Here is a 21,807-nt window from a genome sequence, read left to right as displayed (position 1 = left end):
TTACATGCTCTCTTACATGCTCCTGTTACTGTCTAACGGGTCAGAAATTGGAAGTGGGTGTGATTAGTGAGAAAGTCAAGTTTCTCCTGAAGTATGAAGTGTCCTGACTAAAAATAACTTTGTTCATGGCAACTTGGGGGGGAAAAAAAATGATATGTCAAAAATGGATCCGCCTTAACGTTTAACCCACAGGAAAATGTTTGCCTCAAAAAACAGAAAAACAAAATCGTTGAAGATTTTTCCAAAAGCTAATCAATTATTTAATAATTATTGATGATCAAAAACATTTTCTTCCATTTGTGAAGTACCTTCAATCACACTTATGTACATTCAAAGTGCTTCACTAATTAACTCCAATCTAATGATTTGTAATATATTCTTTTTATTGCCCATAATTCTTGCATCATGTTCCCTACAGCGTTCATACTTTTAATTAAAAACTGACACCTTAGAGCAAAATTTCAAGGTTAAATTAACACTGAGAATAAAAAGGGGTAATGTGTCATTTCAAAAGTTTTTTTTTTTTTTTATAACTGACATTGAAGCAGAAAACCTGATGCTTGATCACCATCAGAGATCAGTATGACTTATAATTGGCTGAAAGTCCACACCAAAACTAATTTACAGACTGGATTCTTAAAATAGTCACAATTCTTGGTAGCTTTGGACAATTCATGGCAGGTGAAGCAACAGCATGCAGACACTCAATAAGTGACATGACACAAAAATATCAGTACTTACCAAATGCATTTTTTCCCCACATTAATTGTTGATATTCACAACAAACACGGACTCATCTTAAGAGTTAGGAGAAAGTTATTATGCCATTTGCAGGGCATGTCACCTACCGAATGGCAACATGGCACTTCTTCCGCTCGTCATAACATTACAATCTATGAGTGTTTAAATTTCCCAGACAGTTAAACAAAGATCATAAAGTCAGAGGATGAGACGAAGGGATCAATGGATGATTGCAAACGCATTCATGCGTGAAGCTTTTTAAGCTCGGTAACGGCAGGTATCACACTTGTGAAACAAAGAAGGAGAGTCTGCGTCTCAACGTCATGGCTGTTGTTTCAGTTGAACGTCCGAAGGCGTTAAGATAATTTGCATCGTTGACGTCAATTTTGATTTTATTTGGTAGACAAATCGGAAAGAAAGTCAAAAGGTCAGTGGTACTGCCCTAGGCTCCAAGGTGAAGGGGTCTGCCGGGCTTCATGATCCCTGAAGATGGTCATGTACATTCCTACCCTTTTGGCATTTTCAACATGCTTCACACCATCAGTCACTGATTTACTGACAAAATCATGGATACATTCATAACCTGCCCTAAGAACTCCTGTGTCCTTCAACTCACAGATTAAGAGATTGGGGTTTGAAGTAACAGTCTTGGAAGATGGCCCATTTTACCAACCACGATCGTTTAAAATTACCGTATTGGCCGTATTGGGCCGAATGTAAGATGATATTTTTTTCCCAGGAATTGTATTCTCAAAAATGGGGTCGTACTATAATTGAGGACGAGATTATCGTTACACAACCGCGCCGTTAGATAGAGCCAAAGTACCGGTGACCAGGAAGCGAATGGAGCGTCTGATGATACCCCTTTCCCACTGGCCAAAAAACCCGTTTAAAGCCGCTAATAATCGGCTCCTCATGGCAGTGGGAAAGTGTTTAAACGGCATTCCAGCCTGGGTCGATCAACCCTGCAACCGACTCGGGTTTTAATCGGCTCGGCTCCGATTGGCTTTTAGTATGAAAGTCAGACCCGGGTCGACACGATATTTTGCATGATGACGTCGACCTAGTATGCCTACGTTCGCGCGCTTGTTGTTGTTTTTAGACACTTCATGAGATCCTTCGTCAAGACCACCCAGATAGCGAGACCAGAGAGCTTCTCTTGATCTGTGGGGAAGAGGAGATTCGTCTACAGGTAACGGGGACTGAGCTGTTGTGCATTGTTTACTTTCGCTTTGCTCCGTCGCGCTGATGATGTCATCAACATGGGACACCATCAGTGCAGGAAAACTCATGATAAACTGATGGTAATCAACGCAGCAGAGTCAACAAACAACTGCCAAGTGGCCAAGATATAGTATTAGACCGTATTTTTATTAACGTTCATTAAGTTGAATAGAACTTGAATTTGATGGTTATGAAGTTATTGACATCATTAATGCAGTTATTGAACCGTTGAAGCTACTTAATTGTTTTATGAGTAACCTTATTGTCTTCAACATATTTCTATTTTCACAAAATGATATCTGTAAAGTAGGGGTCGTCTTATAATCAGAGTCGTCTTATATTCGAGCCAATACAGTAATTTTGAAACAATTGCAGTTAATTTCAACCTGTGACTGAACAGCTTTTCTACATAAACTTACAGAGCATTAACTTCATATGGCCAGATAAACAAGCAGTTTCACCAACAAACCCCATTTCTCTTTTGCTCGTGCACAACACCAAATCGGAACATAACTTACCCGTGCCATTGCTCTGTTGTCTACCATCTGCTGTCCTCCATCTAGTTTAGAAACTCCTGCGACCACATTCTTGCTTGAAGAATATTGTGAAATAGGTTGTCTGTTTGATGTCCGTGGGCTCTGGATTGATTGTCCTGCAGGATTAATTGTGCACCTGTCAGCCAGGTGCAATCAGAGCAGCACACCTGTGGCCGTCTCCCTCGTCAGCGCTCCCTGTCTCACCATCTGCATCTGCTTAACTCCTCCACAAAAGAAAAGTTTGCACAATTTACCTTCTGTTTGCTGGATGAATTTACTTGCTGCTAAAATATTTGTGGCATTATTAAGGCTATAAATACTCAGAAATTGTTTCTACTTCCACCGGAGATGCATTTTGGGTGAAAAGGGCAACATTAAAGTGCTGCTTAATGTTCTGCTGCATGCGGAAATGTTACACAACATGATAATTTGTTTATATAATGCACACATTTAACTATTATCTGGGATCCAGCGCCAATATTAAATATATCATCTGAGAGGAAAGTTATCTGAATTACAAAATACAATCAGACAGCTCCACTTATTTATTTATTTTTTTGTTCTATTAAAGTTTCAGAGGCATGTTAGGAAAAACCAACTCCCAAAAAGAAAATATGTTCATCATGAAATATCAAAACCAAACAACCAGTCTACACTTGTCAAAAAGATGATGAAACAGAGTTCAAATGTTGAAATAACTACCATTCTGCAGCAATTAGTTCTCTGGGGGGGAAAAAAGAAACATTAAAAAATAGAAAAAAGATGCACTTAAAGGTATCTGGGGAAACAGGAAAGTTCACAATTTCATAATTACAAATGGAAAAAAACAGATTTGACAGATGTCAAACTTCAAATTTCACATCAGAAAGGTGGGAAATTTCAGAGATGCACATCTGGTAATGTTTCACACAATCTTTGTGCATTTACATGAGTTTCTGATGAGTTTTTTTTAATTCTGTAATAAACAAACTGCATCATAGTTATCATATGACCAGCCTGACTTCATGAGTTTTGAGTTGATGCTAGCTCATAAAACTATATTTGAAGTTAAGCCTACAGGTAATCTCTGTGTTGGTGCATTAAAGCAAGATGTTCATGCAGATGTTCATGAAGGTAACTTTTTTTTTTGGGGGGGGGGGGGGGGGGGGATTTGGATGTCATCTTCAAGCTCCTAAATCTGAAGAGAATTTTATGCTGATGTACAGAAACATCTTTTATTGCAATAGTTTTGTTTTTATCAGTGTCATTATTTGTACTCACAGGCACCAAAAACTAGATAAATGGATGAATCAAGCATCAAGGCATTATTTTTATTGCTGTCTGTCACTAATGGCTTTAGTTTGACTGTTTTACAAACATCATTTTTGAATTGACACACTAAAAGGGTACTGGTTGAGAATTTTGTCTCAACTTGCAGCTTCCTTGTGCACATTTTGGTTATTTTGCAGCCTGTGTGGCAAATATATCCACCTCATTATTCTTTAGTTTTCACCTTTTCTAATTCATTTCTCTATTTCGTCTCACAATTTGTCTCAAATGTTATCTGCAGAAAAGCAGGCTGCCGTGTGCCTCCCCTGGGACCAGCAGTCAGTGTTGCACCTCATGCTTGTGGATTCTAGCTTCCACTTTTCTTTGTTAAAATACGCGTAACACAGTCATTGTGTTCGGCACCCTGAGCGCTTTCAGAATTGTGGGCGACCTGAGCGTGGCGGCATACCTGGAAGTTTCCCGTGCCGATACAGACGGAGCAGTCTTTGCTAAACATGCTCTTCACTCTGTGCTTTCTGTCTCGTCGTGGTTTTCGAGGTCTGGAAACTCATTCCCTCTACCAAGCAAATTTCTTCAGCCTGCAGCGTAATCTGCTCCGCCACTGTTCATCTGTAAATAAATTGTTAATACACAATGCGCTTTCTGTTAGCTTTCTAGCTGACTCAAGCTTATGTGCTTTGATTAGCATATTAGAAGCCAGCTTTTACATTTCCCCGGTCCAGAGATCTTATGTTGAGAAGTGTTTCGCAAACAGTGGCCTTCTAACGCCTCACAGCAGGACCATTCTGCATGGAGCCCTTTTGTGTGGAGTTTGCACATTCTCCCTGTGCAAGTGCTGTATTTTAGAGATGCTTGGGTTTCTTTCCCTAAACCCCAAAGCTATCCATCCATCCATACTGCATGTGTAAATGTGTTGAAGCTGATTTATTAACAGGGTGCGCAGAGGAACGCACACTATACATTATAGAAAAAGGCATTTCCTCGACTGACTCACCACGACTTTAATCAGTGAACTTTGTACTCAGACATTTTCTGTGTTTTACCTTAAAGTTCGATTTTGTGACTGATCATTTCTCACATTCATTAGCTCTAACACTAACTCTAACCCTCATAATCTTACTCCATCAACACATCCAAATACACATTTTTGTGCTGGTGCTTCATCCAAACACAAGCAAGTGAACATGGAAGCGATCAGGTTTTCAGTAGATCTTTCTCCTGCAAACAGCAAAGCCTCCTTTAAAATACTCATGTTTGTGGAGACAGTCACGGTGTTATTTTTAGTAAATCACTTGAAAAATGCGCACAAAGGGAACAAGCCATATACTGTATTTCCCTTACCATTCAATTTACCCCACTTTTCTGCAGGATGTTAGCAAACAGGCCCTTAGCTGGAAAAGGTGTGTATGGACATTGAACAGATGGGCCGTCTATATGTACATACAGTAGCTTTTCTCTGTGGTGCACTTCAGGTAACCTGGTAACTGCAAGATCAATATTTAAACCCTTTTAATTCTGTTTTACTTTGCATTTTCCTCTCTAAAAACACGAGTCTTTGGCTAAATCTTCCACTCTGATCAGCAGCCGCTGTTCACTTACAGTGCTGTCGTCTGGCGAGCCAGGTAGTGTACGCTGCAGAGCGTTGCATGGTGATTTGTGTGACAGTTTGCGCAAAGCAAAGAGTCTCGCAATGGCCCCGCTGGAGAAAATAAAAGCAGCTTTAAATGGAGTGCGTGTATACGGGAGTTCGAACCAATAAGTGTTGCTTCATCCAGTCTGAGGCATAAGCCTGCCTGAGCAGCAGCCTAGAGGAAATCTGTCTCATCATGTGGGCACAAAGAAATGCTTAAATTCACAGCCTAATTAGTGCAGTTCCACTGAAAATAGGACACCCTCTGCAGTGCGATACCAAAGTCTCCTTGAACTGAAAAGCGTGCAGTTTATCTCAACTTTAAAGCAGAGAAAAGCTGCAGATTCTTTCGATCATTTGCATAAGGTCTGTTATTAAAGATGACTGCAGGAGGTAGTTGTTATTGAGGGGTCTGACACCCGCGAGAATCGATATCAACATCTTTTATTGTAGAATCAAATCTGAAGTTAGATAGTGTAGTGGATGAAACTGTCACCCTGCAGTCAGATGACCATTTGTCCTGTTCTCTGGGTTCTCCACCTTCCATCCACAATCTAAAGTCACGCTTGACACTTTTCGTGGTCTTTATTAGACGTAACCTGGCTAAACTTCAAGTTCCTTTTTCCCCTGTGTTGGATAAAGTCGGAGGTACTGAATCGGGAGGTTTCTGAGTTTTAAGAGTGCAAACCACAACCAATAATGAGCCACCTGTTACTGCCTTAACAAAGCACTGCCAGTCCCCTCCATTCCTCTCTATAACCAATCACAAGTTGCAGCTCGAAACACGGCAGGGTGCCAGGGATTTGCAAAGGGTAGAAGATTGATTCGCAGGTAAAACGTTAACATTGTGGTATTACCAACACCCCTGTATATCTCCACTGCATAAAGCAGCCAAACGCAGCATCCCAGCACATGATTAGGTGACTGCAGCGAATACGGAGCAGTGGATTATGATTTCATGTACTGGCCATGCTAATCAAGGCATTGCAAAGGATTCACAGGGATGAGCCACACATCTGCTTTGTCTCACGCTCAGTAATCCGTAGCCGAATGATTTAGAAGTCTTTGCTTTCTTCTGAACGTCTTTTTTTTTTTCACTTCTGCTTCACTTCTTTCAAACATTTTTTGGCATATTTATTATTTTAGTAAAGATGCAGCAAGATGCAATCGTAATTACTTCTCAATACATTTCATAAGATGAACAAATTTTCAGCTGGAGCTTGTGCATCAAGGAGATGGGATGAGAAGGAAGGTAGACTGAGGTCTTTATGCCGACTGAGGCGTCGAACGCGCCTCCACCGGTTTCAGGTTGATGTTATTATTGAATGCAAGCCATCTGATGCCGCACTTTATCACTCCACATCTCACAAAAATAACGCTGGAGGCACGGTTCGGGCTGCTGTCCCGTTAAAAAAAAAAAAAACCAAATGATTATCCCATTAAGCTGGAAGCAGATGGGATTGTGTGTTCCATCAGAACACAGTGGTGGCCATGTGTGTTCCACTCAGGGCCGGTTATGTGTTAATTGAAAATTCACATGAAAACAGGTCTCACACAAAACAGAGAACCAGAGACAGCAATGAAGCTTGCTCTTCTGTAATAATCTCGCCTCTACAATTTGTGAAAATATGCTTTGGACCTGAGTTTTGTCCATTGGCGATCTCCCGCCAATTACGGAAGGCAGTTTCTGCACAAATGAGATTGAGGAGGAACACTGTTCACCTCCTGTGGCACCTATTTTCTTTCTCGTGCAGACAATTCCTGACGGGCAATCGTGTTCAAAACATACCACGTTTCCCTAAAAATTGCTTCTATTCTTGCATTTTATCATAAAACGAAAGAGTATTAATGCTTTTATTTTGTCACATTTGCACGATTAGAGCACATTGAATTGGAAAAATAAACCAAAACAAATCCAGGTTTGTGCCACGTTATAAACCAGACAGTGTGCATAACGACACGTATGTTCCGACAAAATTAGCTTTTTTTTTTTCTTTTTTTTTTTTTGTATTTGGTGGTTGGAACATCAGAGCCTAAAAACACTGCAGTGGAATCAGGTCATCTCTGTGATTTATTTGTCGTCCTCAAAGGCATTTAGGCAGACATTTGGTGGTTGTGCATGGCTGCCGAGTCAATGGTGCAAAGCTCTCATCTGTAGGATTATGGCCTGAGATGATAAACTAATTGCAGGAATATATCGTCATGCTCTGGCAGGGCAATGTTTGTAAGTTTATTTCTCATAATATCAAATTTCTAGCGGGTTGTGACACCGCCTTCCTCCCTCTCTCGCCCACTCGCATGCTTTCACACATGTTAAATAGGTGTAAATGAGCCCAGTTTCTTTGCCAGGAACGACGGAGGAGTCTGCGACCGTGTCTACGCTAAGCTGTTTAAATCTGAAAGCATGTGTTCTCCTCCACATTGTGTCCTTTGAATCACAGTCTTAACAAAACAGAGAAGTAAAAACAGACCTTTTTTTTTTCTCTCTTATTTTTTTTCCTCGTGGCTGAGCAGCTGTGTTACACAATCCAACTCTCCTCCACCTGTAACTAATTCAGCTGCTGTGGGCAAAGCACACTGAATGGAAATACCTTGTGACAAATTAGGACTAATTGTCTTCAAGCTCTGTTTGCTCAGTGTCTGAGGCCAGCATACCGTGATTTCTACTTTCTAAAAGAATTGTGCCATGGTAAACATTATGCACGGAAGACGCTAGTAAATTTGAAGAGACACAAACTCATAATTGAATTTAGAGAACTGAATAATTGCACGTCTTTTTGTACAATGTATGTGTTTCGGGGCTTGTGGTCATGCTTCACATTTAGTTTTTCTTGTATTAATTTGAGATTCTGATTCTGTCTTTCCAGGCTCCTTGGCCTCTGCTCCTTGTGTCTGGTTGTCTTCACCTGGTGGCTTCAGTATATTTTGGGCTGTGCCTTGTTTTCCCACTTTGTCTGCGTTTCAGCGTCGGAGGTGTTTCTGTGAATTCTGCGGGATTCCTGTGATTTCCTTGTGCGTCACACTTTTCTTTTTCTTCTCTTCTTTATTTGTAATAGAAATTGAAACCTTCCCTGATCTATTACACATTTCTACACTGAGAAAAGGAAATTGTATTTTTAGGAGATTGTGCTATTTTTTTTAAATGCGGAAGGTGAGAACCAGTCCAAAAATACGAAACACAGTTCCAGGAGTTATCTTATGGAAAGAGCTACGAGAACAATTATGTAGCTGTTCCCTGAGCTTTGGATAAACTGTAAAATGTAACCTAAAAATAATTGTTTTCTGCTTCGAATTAGCATTGTTCTAGCTATCTTGTTTTTATGCATTGTAGAGTAACAGAAAAACTAAGCCTTGGGCCTAAACCAATTGCTTTTTTTGGCTTCTGCAGTGAATTCATTGTGAAAAATTCTTTCTCCAGATATGTATGTATGTATATATGTGTGTGTGTGTGTGTGTGTGTGTGTGTGTGTGTGTGTGTGTGTGTATACATCGTACCCCCCCCTTTTTTTAATGTTTTTTAATTCTCTGTTTTTTCACAAACATACATTCCAAACGTCAGGAACGTCGGCTGAATGCTTTCCACCAGCGCTGCCTTCGCAGACTACTGGGCATCAGCTGGCAAGACCGTGTCTCCAATATTGACGTCCTGGCCAGAGCAGAAGTTCCCAGTATGTTTGCCATCCTGACCCAGAGACGCTTGCGATGGCTTGGCCACGTCACCCGAATGAACAACGGCCGCATCCCAAAAGACCTACTGTACGGGGAACTGGCTACTGGAAACAGGTCAAAGGGACGACCAGCTCTCAGGTTCAAGGATGTCTGCAAGCGTGACCTTAAAGCTGGAGGCTTCAACCCTTCTGACCTGGAGTCAGCCACGTCCGAACGCTCTGATTGGTGGACCACCAGCAAGGATGTCATCAGAAAAGCAGAGGAGAGAAGAGACACCCGCTGGGGAGAGAAGAGACACCGCAGACAGCGGAAACCATTGACACCTCAACCACACCGCGAAGAGTTCATCTGCAGTGGCTGCGGCAGGATCTGCGGATCCCGTATTGGCCTCTACAGCCACGCCCGGCGCTGCAGCTCCCTGACTGTAAATCCACGGCACAAACCCCCCCCATGATCTCTCGAGATCGATGGAGCCAACAACTACATTCCAAAAAGACAAGCAAAGGAAGAGAAGCTAACCTCCTGCAGAGCCTGGATTCAGCCTGGATCCAAACTTTGACCTTTCCTCCTTGCATCACCAGTTGGAAATGTTGTGCACCTGTATTGACCCTCGATCCATCTGAATGCATAAAGCCATTGGTTTCTGTTGTTTGAGGGGGAACGCTGTATTCATGTGCTATTTTTGAAGTTCCACTTTTTGTCTAAGGACAGACTTTAATGCGTCCTGTCGGCTCATACTCCAAGGCTAAAGATTATAGAAGTGTTCCATGACGGTGCGCACTATATATCATATGTTTGAGGATTAATGTCATGATAAACACATCTTGTGGATGTAACAGGATGAGGTGACTGCACTACTTCCTGAGAGCGTGTGTGAATGTATGTTTCCATCAGCAGCCCATTATCTTAGCCTCGCAAGATGGCTAGAAACATGGAGGAGGGGGAATAACCAGCTTGGCCCAGTCCCGAAAAGCCACCTCACATCCCATCTGTTTGAGTGTGTGCAGACAGTAATGTGTTAAAATAACACTTTGCTGGTTTTATGGAGGATTATCATGTTTTGCGGGAGAAGAACACGAGGGAGGAACTAAATGCAGACAGAAGCAGGCAGGCAGGGTAAAATTAGTACGTTTTTTTGAACTGAAAATTGCAGGATTACAAGCATGAAGGCAAGTAGAAAACACAAAAACAAACAGGGATCAGCTGGGAAGAGCTGAACATTACAGGGAATCAGGATGATTTGACAGGCGGCGAGGCGAGGCGACAGGTGTCTGCACCGTGGAGGTGTGAGAAACAGGTGAGCTAGGTGTGGGCGCCAGGTGACCGGGACCAGGAGGACAGTCCGAGGACATCTGTCATGAGGATGCAGTGTGACAGGAGACAGGGGTGAAAAGGGGAAAGCAGCACAAGGCTGACACAGCAACTGTGAAAGCAGATTTGCCAGCAACCTCTACCTCAGGGTCTTATTTGCATCCCTCTATTTGTTTTGTGTATGAACAGAATACCAAATATACAGTACGGCACATCTCTTGTGTTCATCTTCCAGACTCTAAATGAGGTTCCTGGGTTACAACTGCAAGTGTTCCGCAGAGTACATTCTTCCCCTATCCGTTCTAAAACAAGGTCACAGACAACTGGAACTGGTCCCAGCAGACTACAGGAGAAAGACAGAGTACACAATAGACTGGTTGCCAGTCCGCTGTAATTCGAACATTTGAACAGTCTTACCTACAAGCAATCGTCAGTTAATATAATATTTTGACTACAGTTTTTAAAATACCATTGTTTGTAATTTATGTACTTAAGTAAGATAAAAAAAGGCAGAGCCATTGCTCCTTCAGGCTGGTAAGATTACACGCAAAAACACTACAAAGCTTGCAAACATAACTTTTAGGAGCTTTTCCATGTGGTTGTTTTTCTCTTCCTCTCTCCTCATTTCAAAAGGAGCGCACTTTGCCATTTATTTTGATCAAACAGTTTCCCCCGCAAAAAGAAAGATATCATCGATTACAGGGGATGTAACAAGAAAAAGGAAGGTTCCAGACACATGGACCCCTGACCTTATCAGTGCTGCACATTAAAAATGACTCTTTCAGCATCGGTAACCTTCAAGCAGGTATCTCATATGTACTTATGAGCACCGCAGTGACCCAGTATTAGAAAGGCAGCACGACATCCATCGATCACTCCATTAGCCCATTACCGTTGTTCCAATTACAGCATGTTAGTCAGATATTTAACTATAACCTCAAAAAAGCTGAGTTTCAATATAGCGTAGGCCATCCATCCATCCATCCATCCATCCATCCATCCATCTGATGAGATGAACTTGACATTCAGGCACAATACAGAGGAGAACAGACAACAATCCTCCAAGGAGCAAACATATAAGCCACCATGAGATAGACATCCCTTCAGGCATCCTTACAACCATCAAAGTTAGGTTGTAAGATCCTCCTGCAGACAGGTACTTGACAGGCCATCAGTCAGTCACACACTCCATCACACACACTTCTACACCTACAGCCAGAGTCACCAATTAACCTGACATACCGTACATGTCTGAGAGAATTTGCAATTAATTTCAATGCGAGCCCCTTTATGAGGCGCAAAAGATTGGAAAATAAGTAATCTTGGGCACTTTTATTCTCCTTACATTGGCTGCAGCGATGCAGTATATCAATAATGAAATCAAATATACTCCGGTGTTGGAGTCATAATGTTAACAGCAAGAGACAAGTGTCTCGCTGATTGACACGGAGAAAAGAGGCTAATCCACAGGAGGTGAGAGGTAAGCTTCTCTTCAAGCAGCCGGATTCGGTTTGAGGTGATTAATTCATGCAAAAAATAAGATGGATTAAGAGAGCTGTCAGGAAAAATAACAGGCAAGCATGAGAGAGAGACAAGAACAAATCAATGCATTAAATATGACATGAACTGCCACGATCCAGTGGAGCAAGAAGACGCCATTTAGAGAGACCAGGAATGAAGTCCTGAATGCTCGTTTTGGTATTTCAAGTACGGCGTGCCTATAAAAAAAAAAAAAACAAAAAAAACAACCTGTTAAACTATAGGGAGATACTTTACCACTATATGATGCACCCGACTGCATGTGAAACAAGTGAGCTAACATAACACACACCTCCCAACATTTTGTGAACTTTTATTTCCTTGAATTTCATGTAACTCAACGAGCTCTTGTTGTAATCACTCAACTGGAAGTGTTCTCAAATTTGTGAACCTCTTGAGGTTTTTGGTGGCATAATTCCGGTTTGTTCCAATTACTCTCATCATTTTAGGTTGATTTTACATCGTTCTAAAAAGGGAACAATACGCCGTCGTTTTGTAAACTAATATTTTCATTTTATGTCCTTTTCTACGCCACCTGTAAGCAAGTGAACCTCTGCCTCTTTGGGTTTTTAAAGTTTCAAGCGCTACATTGGCAAAAACGTAAGACTGACATATCTTTTTAATTAGCTGAAGCATTGCGGAAATGGAGTGAGGGTGGATGGCAAGCTCCGAGAGGGACTGATGGTTACACCAAAATGATGAAAAATATATTCTCAGAACAAACGTGTTTCAATCAGTTTTTTAAGTTCGCAAACATATTCATATAGGAAATTTAATCACATAACAGTCACTACAAATAGATATTATACTTCAATGTCTGACATTTTGGCCAGAAACAAGCACTCAAAAACATCATTTCACTGACACAGTGGGTTTTGTTTACTCAGAGAAGTCTCATTTCCCAAGAGAGGCTGCCTGTGTGTGACTATCTCTCCTGTTTTATGGCTACTTATGCAGAACAAAAAAATAGGAAAATTTCACACATTTCCATTATAACCCTCTGTCCTATTTCTATGAGGTTATTTATTGTGAAATAATCGTTTTTGTAATAACATGGCAATGTTAGAACCCTTTGTCCCATAATTTGTAATGTGTGGTTTCCTCTGCTGATATACATCATCTGCTCTAATGGCGTTGGAGCTGGTGTTGATGGGGACATTTTCGCATAACAGCCATGCAAGGAGGTGTAAATACTTCTTTCTGTCCTCGGCTTTGAGCTTGCTGCTTGCCACCGCGGACCTTTGCCAATACGCATCCATCCAACTTCCGCACCCACTTTATCCAGACTAGTTTCACCGAGGAGATGAAGCCTATTCCAGCAGACATGGGGTGAGAGGCAGCGAGCACCTCGGGCGAGCAGCCGGGCCAACGGAGGGCTAAAGCAGGAAGGCAGGCAGTCATGTTGCACACGTTCACACCTGGAGACAGCTGAGGGTGGTGTTGTTCCATCTGGAGGGGTGCATACAGAACGCTTGCCCATTCACAGGAAAAACACACACATTTCACAAAGAGAAAGACCAGTTATGCTCATTGTTATAAAGACTGTTGATCTTTTGTATCACGCTACCCTAATTGCATTGCCCTCTACTGGATGTATTGCTTCACAAGTGACAATGATTAAAAACACGTGAACCAAATTCAATGTGTAGAGGAAGCATAAATAATCCCCAGCACCCAATCCAGCTGGAATACGGTTATTATGAAGTAACTTCTTGCTCGCCACCCAAAAATCCTTCAAGGGTTAATTGAACCATCCACCTTATGGTATTCACTGCTTTATCTCACTCAGGGTTCAGCATCCAACCTGGATGACATTTGAGCACAGACATACAGACTCATCTTCATACCTAAAGGCAATTTGGAGTCACCCAGTCGCCTCAAATGCATGTTTTTGAACTGTGGGATGAAAATAGATCAGCTAAAGAAAACCCACACACAAGTAGAGAATTCAAAGACACACGCATACACACACACACGCACAGAGACCCCTGTAAGCAGATTTGAACCGGGGATAATTTTACTTCCAGGCTCAAATGTTAACCACTACATCACAAGTGGACCTAAAGGTAAATCAACCACTTTTCTGCAGCATCTCAGATATCTGGATGACTTCACATTATTTTCTGTTTCCAGCTAAGTTCAGCAAACGATTGGTCGACTTTCCTTCCTGTTGTGTGGCAAAGCCATCCATGTAAAGTGAAATATGGTGTGTGTGTGTGTGTGTATCCGCGCTGAGCACAGTGCTGTGATCGACCACATCCATTATGCAGCATATCAAGGCTCTGTCTCAGCTTCTCTCGCCCGTTTCTCTCCCTGTGGTTGTGTTTCTGACCTCGCCATGCTTCACCTGCCCACCACGTGCCCTCAGCACCTTCCTCTGTCCACACAGCCGCCTTCTCATCACCGCATTAGTGTCTGACTTGGTTGGAATAAAAGAAGTTTTCCAGTTTCTGGTTGTTTCACTGGTTTTTATTGTATCGTGGTATGTTTCTTTCCTGCATTGTCTGTATCTACATTTTTTTCGTTATTGTCACGCTCGCTGTTATTTTCAGTTGAAGTACTGAAGTCCTGCGGTTTGTCCGAGACATGCTGAAGGCTCCTGTTGTTCAAATCTCTGCATGTAACTGAGAGTGTGTGACAGAAACAGCTCTCCAAACACAAATGATGGATGTGTTGTTGCTGTACTGTATTTCTCAAACAGATATTTCTTTATAAAGTTAATGTAGGGCATGTGCTACCAAGTCTTAAACTGATCAGAATCAAGCACAGTTCACTCTGATATACCAAGTGACTCTGTTATGTTTTTTTTTTGTTAAGTTTTAAAGGAAACTATCGAAATAGATCCACCTGAGACGTAAGCAGTCTAAAATAACCCACTGTCATTCAAAGAAAGACATATAAATTTAATGAAATCATTAATTATTTTCAAGGGGGAAAAAACCCTGAGCCATCTCCAATTCATAAGAAAGCAAACAATATGACAGAAAAATCCCGAGTGATCACTCAGTTGAAGCAGTTGGAACGAGGAGGAGATGGGCTCCTTTCATTCAGTTGCAGATGGGAGTCAACCTGCTGCAACACCGGATGTCACCATCCAACCACATCGTCCTTCTGGCAAACACTCATTTTCATACACTTACCCATCCACGTCTGACACATATCATCATTCATGCGTGTAGAATGGGAGGAAAATATACACAGTATAAGAGACAAGACTTAGATATCGACACCACTATCGTGCTGTACTGACGGTAATGCCTGATAGCAGCTCAGAATAGTGCTGGCTTATTTAAATATCCTTTCCTATGTCAAGCTATTTTGGAAATGGACAGTAACAGAGACTATCTTTGCTACTTTTATTAGCCGTGTTGGTACAAGATCTCCTTCTATTTGAATGAGGAAATGGAAAGGTTGTGACACAGCTAATAATAATCATAGCTTCCTCAAGTTTGATTGTACTTATTCCATCTGAACTCACCACAGTTGGAAAAACTCGCTTACTCTGTACAAAATCCCCATGAGAATTGACTTTAGCCGAGTCAGCGAATGAAGTTAATGCAGCAGTTTGCAGAAATAATTAGATTTGCAGGCCTGAGATTGATGAAATGATATAAATTCTTCTTTCTTACGTGACTGAGCTGGTTTTCTTTTCCTTCTTCTTTTTTTTTCTTTTTTGTTTTAAATGAATTTCAAGTATTAATTTAACTATATGTTGAGAAGAAAGAGTAAATAATTGCACCACAGGGCTCTTCAGAGCACCAAACACGCTCCATACCGTGTCAGTGGAGGTGAAGTGTTGTTGATTCCAGCCATGTGCGCCCTGCAGCTTCCCCGCGAGCGGCGGGGGAATCTTGGCCCTGCAGCTGCAGGCTGTCAACAGGCTGTCATGGAGGCTGAATGTGAGTCCGTAACTCACTCTGCCCACACTTCAAAATAACCCCTCTCCTTCACTCCTCCCCTCCCAGTTCCACTCCGCCGAACGTCTGGCAGTTCTCTGCTCTGATGTGCCCTCTATTATGTAGGCATCGGGCCAGGATGCGGACGGCGTTGTGAGACGTCCCTCAAGGTGCTGATCTGAGTCAGGCTGACAAGGGCGGCCAGGTTATTTACAAGAGACACCATTGCTAGTCAGTTTCCTGGTGTCAGTCGCTATGGGACACTGATAGGTTTTCTTTTCGGTGTTTACTTTCCCGTCAGGAGTTGATGGCAGCCCAGAGAGAAGGTTAAAGTATTTGTTTCTGCCGACATGTCACCGTGTCTCGAGCAGTTAACTCGTGCCCGCGCTATCAGAAAGTCTCAAATTGTGCACGTTCACCTTTAAACCTCTCACTCACTGTTAAGCATATCGCAGTATTAAAATATACAGCAGGTATAAAACATGAGCGCTTGATATTAACAGCTCACTGGACACAGCTGGGGAATGTTTCCAGGGTGCCACCTGGACCAGAGGACCCACACACACACACACACACACACACACAGTGACAGTAACAGTCTATCTGGTCTGGCTTCATGGAGTTGATCTGATCATGGTGTGTGTGTGTTGGTTCAAGGTTTTTTTTTTTTTTCTTTTTTCTAACCCCAACCCTCAGTTGCTTTTTGGATTCATTTTCCTCTTCTTCCAGGCACCATTCGGATCAGTTTTCGGTTTGTTTCTATACATCGCGTGGATGTTTGCATGTAATATGAGTTCTCCTGATCTTGATGACATGCTGCTCTCGTCATGTGGTGCTCAGTTCATTTTTTGGGCTATGTTTCTATGTACCAAATTTTGTTTCTTTACTTTATTTTTTTCCACTGTGCGTGTAGGTTCTTTCTATAAACTATGTCAGAAAGTACAGTGATGCGTTGTTTTTGCTTCTCATTGAACCTTTTACTGGACGCCTGTGAAAATAACTGGATTTTTTCTTTTTATCCCAATGATGATGTCAAAGACTCTTTTTCAATATATTTTCAAAACTTTGAGACAGTTGAAATTTTTACGAAAAAAATACTGAGTAGTTTTCTTGACACATCCAGTGCTACAGTTTTATAATGTAATGTGGTATTTGCACAAAGAAAAAGTGTTAGCCTTGCTTAGCTCAGTGTATATGATCTAGTAAGTCGTCATGATTTGCAATAGATGCCTAAATCACCTGCACTCACTATGAATCACTACATTTAAAGCCATAACACCAGCATTCGTTGCATTTTGTGCAAAGCACTAATCTCCAAGTTCAGCAAAACTTTTTAACCAGTGATGCCGTCGACTACTGCAGGGATTAAAGTTTTCTCTCAGTGACGCCTGAGTGTGCAGGTGGCTGCAGAATACTTGAGGCTTCTGGAAGTGTGTGAGGGTCTTGCTGAGTCACTGATTAACTCAGCGTGCATGTTTGTGGACAGTGGGAGGTAGTCAGATGAGAGAGGAAACCCCATGCTGGCATAGAAAGAACATGCAAATTTCACTATAAAGGGCCCTTTTTAGGCTGGCAGGTGAAACTGGGAAACCTTCATTCTGCTGGATGGCAGTGTTGCCATTGCAACACATCGAAATGTCCAGTGCGAAGTCAAATGTGATGATTTCCACTGCAATTTAATGGATCTATTTTGGCTTTACAGAAATACAGCATGATGCAACACAGCCAAATTTTTAAAGGGCATTTCTCATCGCGGACCATAATGACAGCGTTCCAGCAGGGGACCATTCTCCAATGCGCTGTGGACGGCGGTGGTCAAACTCATCATTAAAGCATTTAATGACAGTCCTTGGGAAGCCATTATCATTTGTGAAGTGATTCATTAAAACCTAATCTAGTCCTCCAACCCCTTATTATTGCCACCAAGGTTCATTATGTCATTGGGTAGAACTTGCCCAAAACCTCGGCTTTTGCTGGAAAAAAGTGCCTGAACAGATGGCATAAAAAATGAGGCTGTGTGTGCTCTGGAGAAAAGCTCAGATCAACGGAAATACTGTGTCCTGATTTTTTGCTGAAAATTGAATTTTAAACTGAGGATTGGTTTGAAAGTTTACATTTCTTTACTGACCCCGACAAGGAGTCGAATGCCCTAAATGTAGCACACAAGCCTTCAGTTTGACCTGAAGGTACAGAATGAGTTCATATTTTTTTTTTTTAAATTTGGTAATGAGCTTGGAATTAGATCAATGATTTGTTGATACATTGATTAAAAAGTTGAACAGAATTAAAGTTGTTTTCTTCTTCTTCTTCTTCTCCTTCTTCTTCTTCTTCGTCTTCTTCTTCTTCTTCTTCTTCTTTTTTAAATCTGACCTCAAAATGGTTGAATAGCTATTTATTCCCAGAAGTTGGTTTTCCATTGGAAGATGTACCACACACTGACCTTAAACTCGACTATTTGGAAATTAGTGGGGAACAACTCACTGGATGTCACGAGATCAGCTGTAAAAAATGATCTTGTTGAAAGATATGCAAGCTGATTTTCTGTGTGCCTCCATTAATATGCACTTCATTGCCTTTAGCCCATGTCCATATTCAAGTATTCTGTTTCAAGAATAAATGTTTCAGGAAAATTAATCTTCGTTTCATATTTTGATCGGACTGTGGATATTATCAGGGTTGACTGGGTCACAGAATATTTTCTGATTATCTTGTGGGTCGTGGCTGGACGGAGTTTGGAAATGACTGGTCAAATAATATGTTTAGTTGTCTTTATAAAACAAAAATAAAAAATGGAACAATTGTTCTCTTTATAATTAGCCGTAGTCCCCCTTTTGATTTCACAAAGTTTACTTGAAGTCTTCTTAACATACTGAATAAAATAATTTATGGCGACACAAATCAGCCAAGACAAGAACCTCCAAAACTTGTCTGTCTATATGCTGCCAAATCAGCAGTAACCAGCCGAGAAGTGACCTCTGGGGGTGTCCTGCTGGGTTCAGGACCTTCACGGCAGATTCTGTAACTGAGAGGACGACTGCTGGAACATGCTCGCCACTCTGGATTGTGGGAACTTTACAAGATTTGCTGCGATTGGACTGAATCAGTACATCAACTTGCAACAGCAACTTTGACCACCTCAGGGTCGTTACTTCCCTCCCTAAAGCCTTTGGCAACGTGCACACGCATGCATGCACACACAATCATTGTGATATTAGATGATGATTAGGAAAAACTCCATTAACTTCTATTGTTATGCAGATGATACACAAGCATATATTAACACAGGATAGTCTGTGCTCTCTCTCTGTCTTCCTGCAGGATCTCAAACAGTGGAGCTCAAAGTTCTCTTTGCATCTTTTTTGTATCTGCAACTCAACATTTCACTGTAATCTAATATGCATGTAAAAAAACAATACATCATATATTATACATGCACAGAAGACAACATGCTTCTACAAGGTTTTTTTGTCTCAGCTGTTTGGCGGAGCTCTGCACCCTCAGAGAGCTGTTCTTCTTTAGTAATATAAGATTATTATTATTTGTGAAACATGGCATAAAACTTTGAAGCCATTAAAATCTTACATTATCACCTTTGTCTCATTTTTCCAGTCAGCAAATGCAAAATGTTGATCTCTTGTCAACAGTCCCCGGTCTGCAGATGATCAGAACTCTTTCAGACTTCCTCTTCATTCCTCATCATTTGTTCATGTTGTTTTGACAGATCACTGCTGTGTGCGGTTTGCTGCAGTTTCTCATCGCAAGACCTGAGCTAAATGGAGAAAAGAGAATAGTTAGGGCAAATACAGACACACTGAATTGATTATGTGCAGAACACAGCTCCTCCCATCAGAACCAGAAAATAGAATGTTGTGATAAGCTGAACAATTATAGACACAAAACTGTCATCCATTAGTTACGACTGCTTAACTGTCATCATTAAAGCAATTATACACCAGCTGTATACTAATCTAATTCTATTGTAATCAATCTTCACTACCAGCAAATGCTCATCCTCGGCATCCTAACAAATAATCCACTGCTGTTGTGTTTTATAAATCCCGTTTTAATATGTGCGCCACGCTTTTCTCTTTCTACTTAATCATTATTTCTTTGACTCACAATCTTTCACCTTCAATCAGTGATAGATTGTTGTGTTAAAACTTGCTATATATATATTCTAACGCATTTTAACCCCTCAAATTAAATTCGCTGGCAGAGATTTTTACTTTATCCACAAAGAGCAACACGTGAAGCTGAAAAGTGTCACGCAAATAAATAGATTGAATGAATATGTTGCGTTTTCATTCCGGGAGGTAGATGGATGTTCATCCTTCATCACTCAGATTTTTGTTAAATGGGAGACGTTTGATTTGCATACTCCGTCTCACACACACACACAAAAAGCCATTTTTCTATCACAGATTGTTCTGCAATATGAGAGATTTGTTTGTGATAATTTGCACTTACGAGACTGAGCGACTTGCAGGGCATCAGAAGGGCATGCACGGTGAAAGAAATGCCTTTTTGATAAACTGCAAGGAAGGTAATAGACGCCAAGGCACCTATATTTCTTTAGCACATTTCAACAACAGGGTAATTCGAAATACTTTTCATTAACAACAGCATAAACAGCAACAATTACCTTGAAATATAAAGAAAATCAATGGAAGAAAAGCAACAAAGCAATATTTAAAACATAAAAATATCAATACAGAATACAAAGATTGTGATAGAATTTTAAGTTAATATGATACAAAAGTAAAAGATGCATCACAATATAAATGAATGATACCTTCACTGAAAGACGGCATCAAACAGCCTGGTTTGATCTTAGAGCTGCAGCTCTCCTGCAGTTTGCTCCCAATATTTGGTGCTAAAAAAATGAAAAGAAGCTTCTGCATGTTTGGTTTGAGAAGAGAAATCTTCATGCAAGTAACCTGATAATGAAGTACAGATAGTTTATGGGAAGAAGAGCAAGACAGTGTTTTTGTCTGAATATGGCCGGTCAGACTCAGGTAAGGCTTCATGATCACACCAAGATTCATCACCTTTTCACTGCTTTTTAACTTCACTGATTAAAGGTGAGCACCAATGTTTAATCTTTCATTTTGACTCCACTGCTGTCTTTGTTCAGCTGAATGAAGTTCAGCTCCAGTCAGAAGCTGACCTGTTCAGTGCACCTCATCATTATATTCACTGGACTGTGGTCTCCTGAGTGATGTAAATGAGGGTTTCATCTGCAGTTATTACAATGCATCCTGCATATCCTTCAGAATCTGAGCCAGTGGATGCGTGTAGATCTGTAGTGGGTCAAGGATGAAGCCCTGTGGAGCTAAATCGCCAGCATCTTTACCCACTTTTCCCAAATCTGTGTGGTAAGGAATGAAGACTGGTCCTTCCGGCATGGGTGATGGACTGGAACAGGTCACCAGTCCATCACAGGGTGAAGTTAAATTAACCAGAAAACTAAAAACAAAACTCATCAGAAAGTCAGAGACAAGATGCAGACTCCAAACTTTGACCCAGTACCAAGCGTGACTGTTCCCTCTGCGAGGTGAGAGCACTTACCACCGCTCCGTCACTCCTCTCGCTATGTGTTCCCTTTTATGCAAAATGCATTATCCTCTTCATTTCATTCAATACGTGCTTGACTCTACAATCAAAACAGATGCGCGGTTTTCACCCCCTGCAGCTAATTGCAGTTTAATTGTACAGTCTTTGGCTGCGAATGAAGATATTTTAGAGCACGAGGCAAAAATGAACACAAACACTCATCTGGTATTATTGGAACTGTCAGTGAATTCTGAAGGAATAAACGCATCCCCTCAATCTCCCACACTCGCAGCAGTCCCGCTCTTCAGCCGGAGCTTCTTGACAGACAGTTAGGCAAACCAGAGGAGATTATGATCAATATTTCCTGAACGGTGGGGCCCGCGCCACGATTTCTCCGGAACATTCTGGACTCTGAAGTCTCACAATGCGGCGGGTCAAC

The sequence above is a fragment of the Salarias fasciatus genome, chromosome 10 (assembly GCF_902148845.1).
Source record: "Salarias fasciatus chromosome 10, fSalaFa1.1, whole genome shotgun sequence".
In the NCBI taxonomy this organism is placed as follows: domain Eukaryota; kingdom Metazoa; phylum Chordata; class Actinopteri; order Blenniiformes; family Blenniidae; genus Salarias; species Salarias fasciatus.
Note: the sequence above shows the minus strand (reverse complement) of the source record.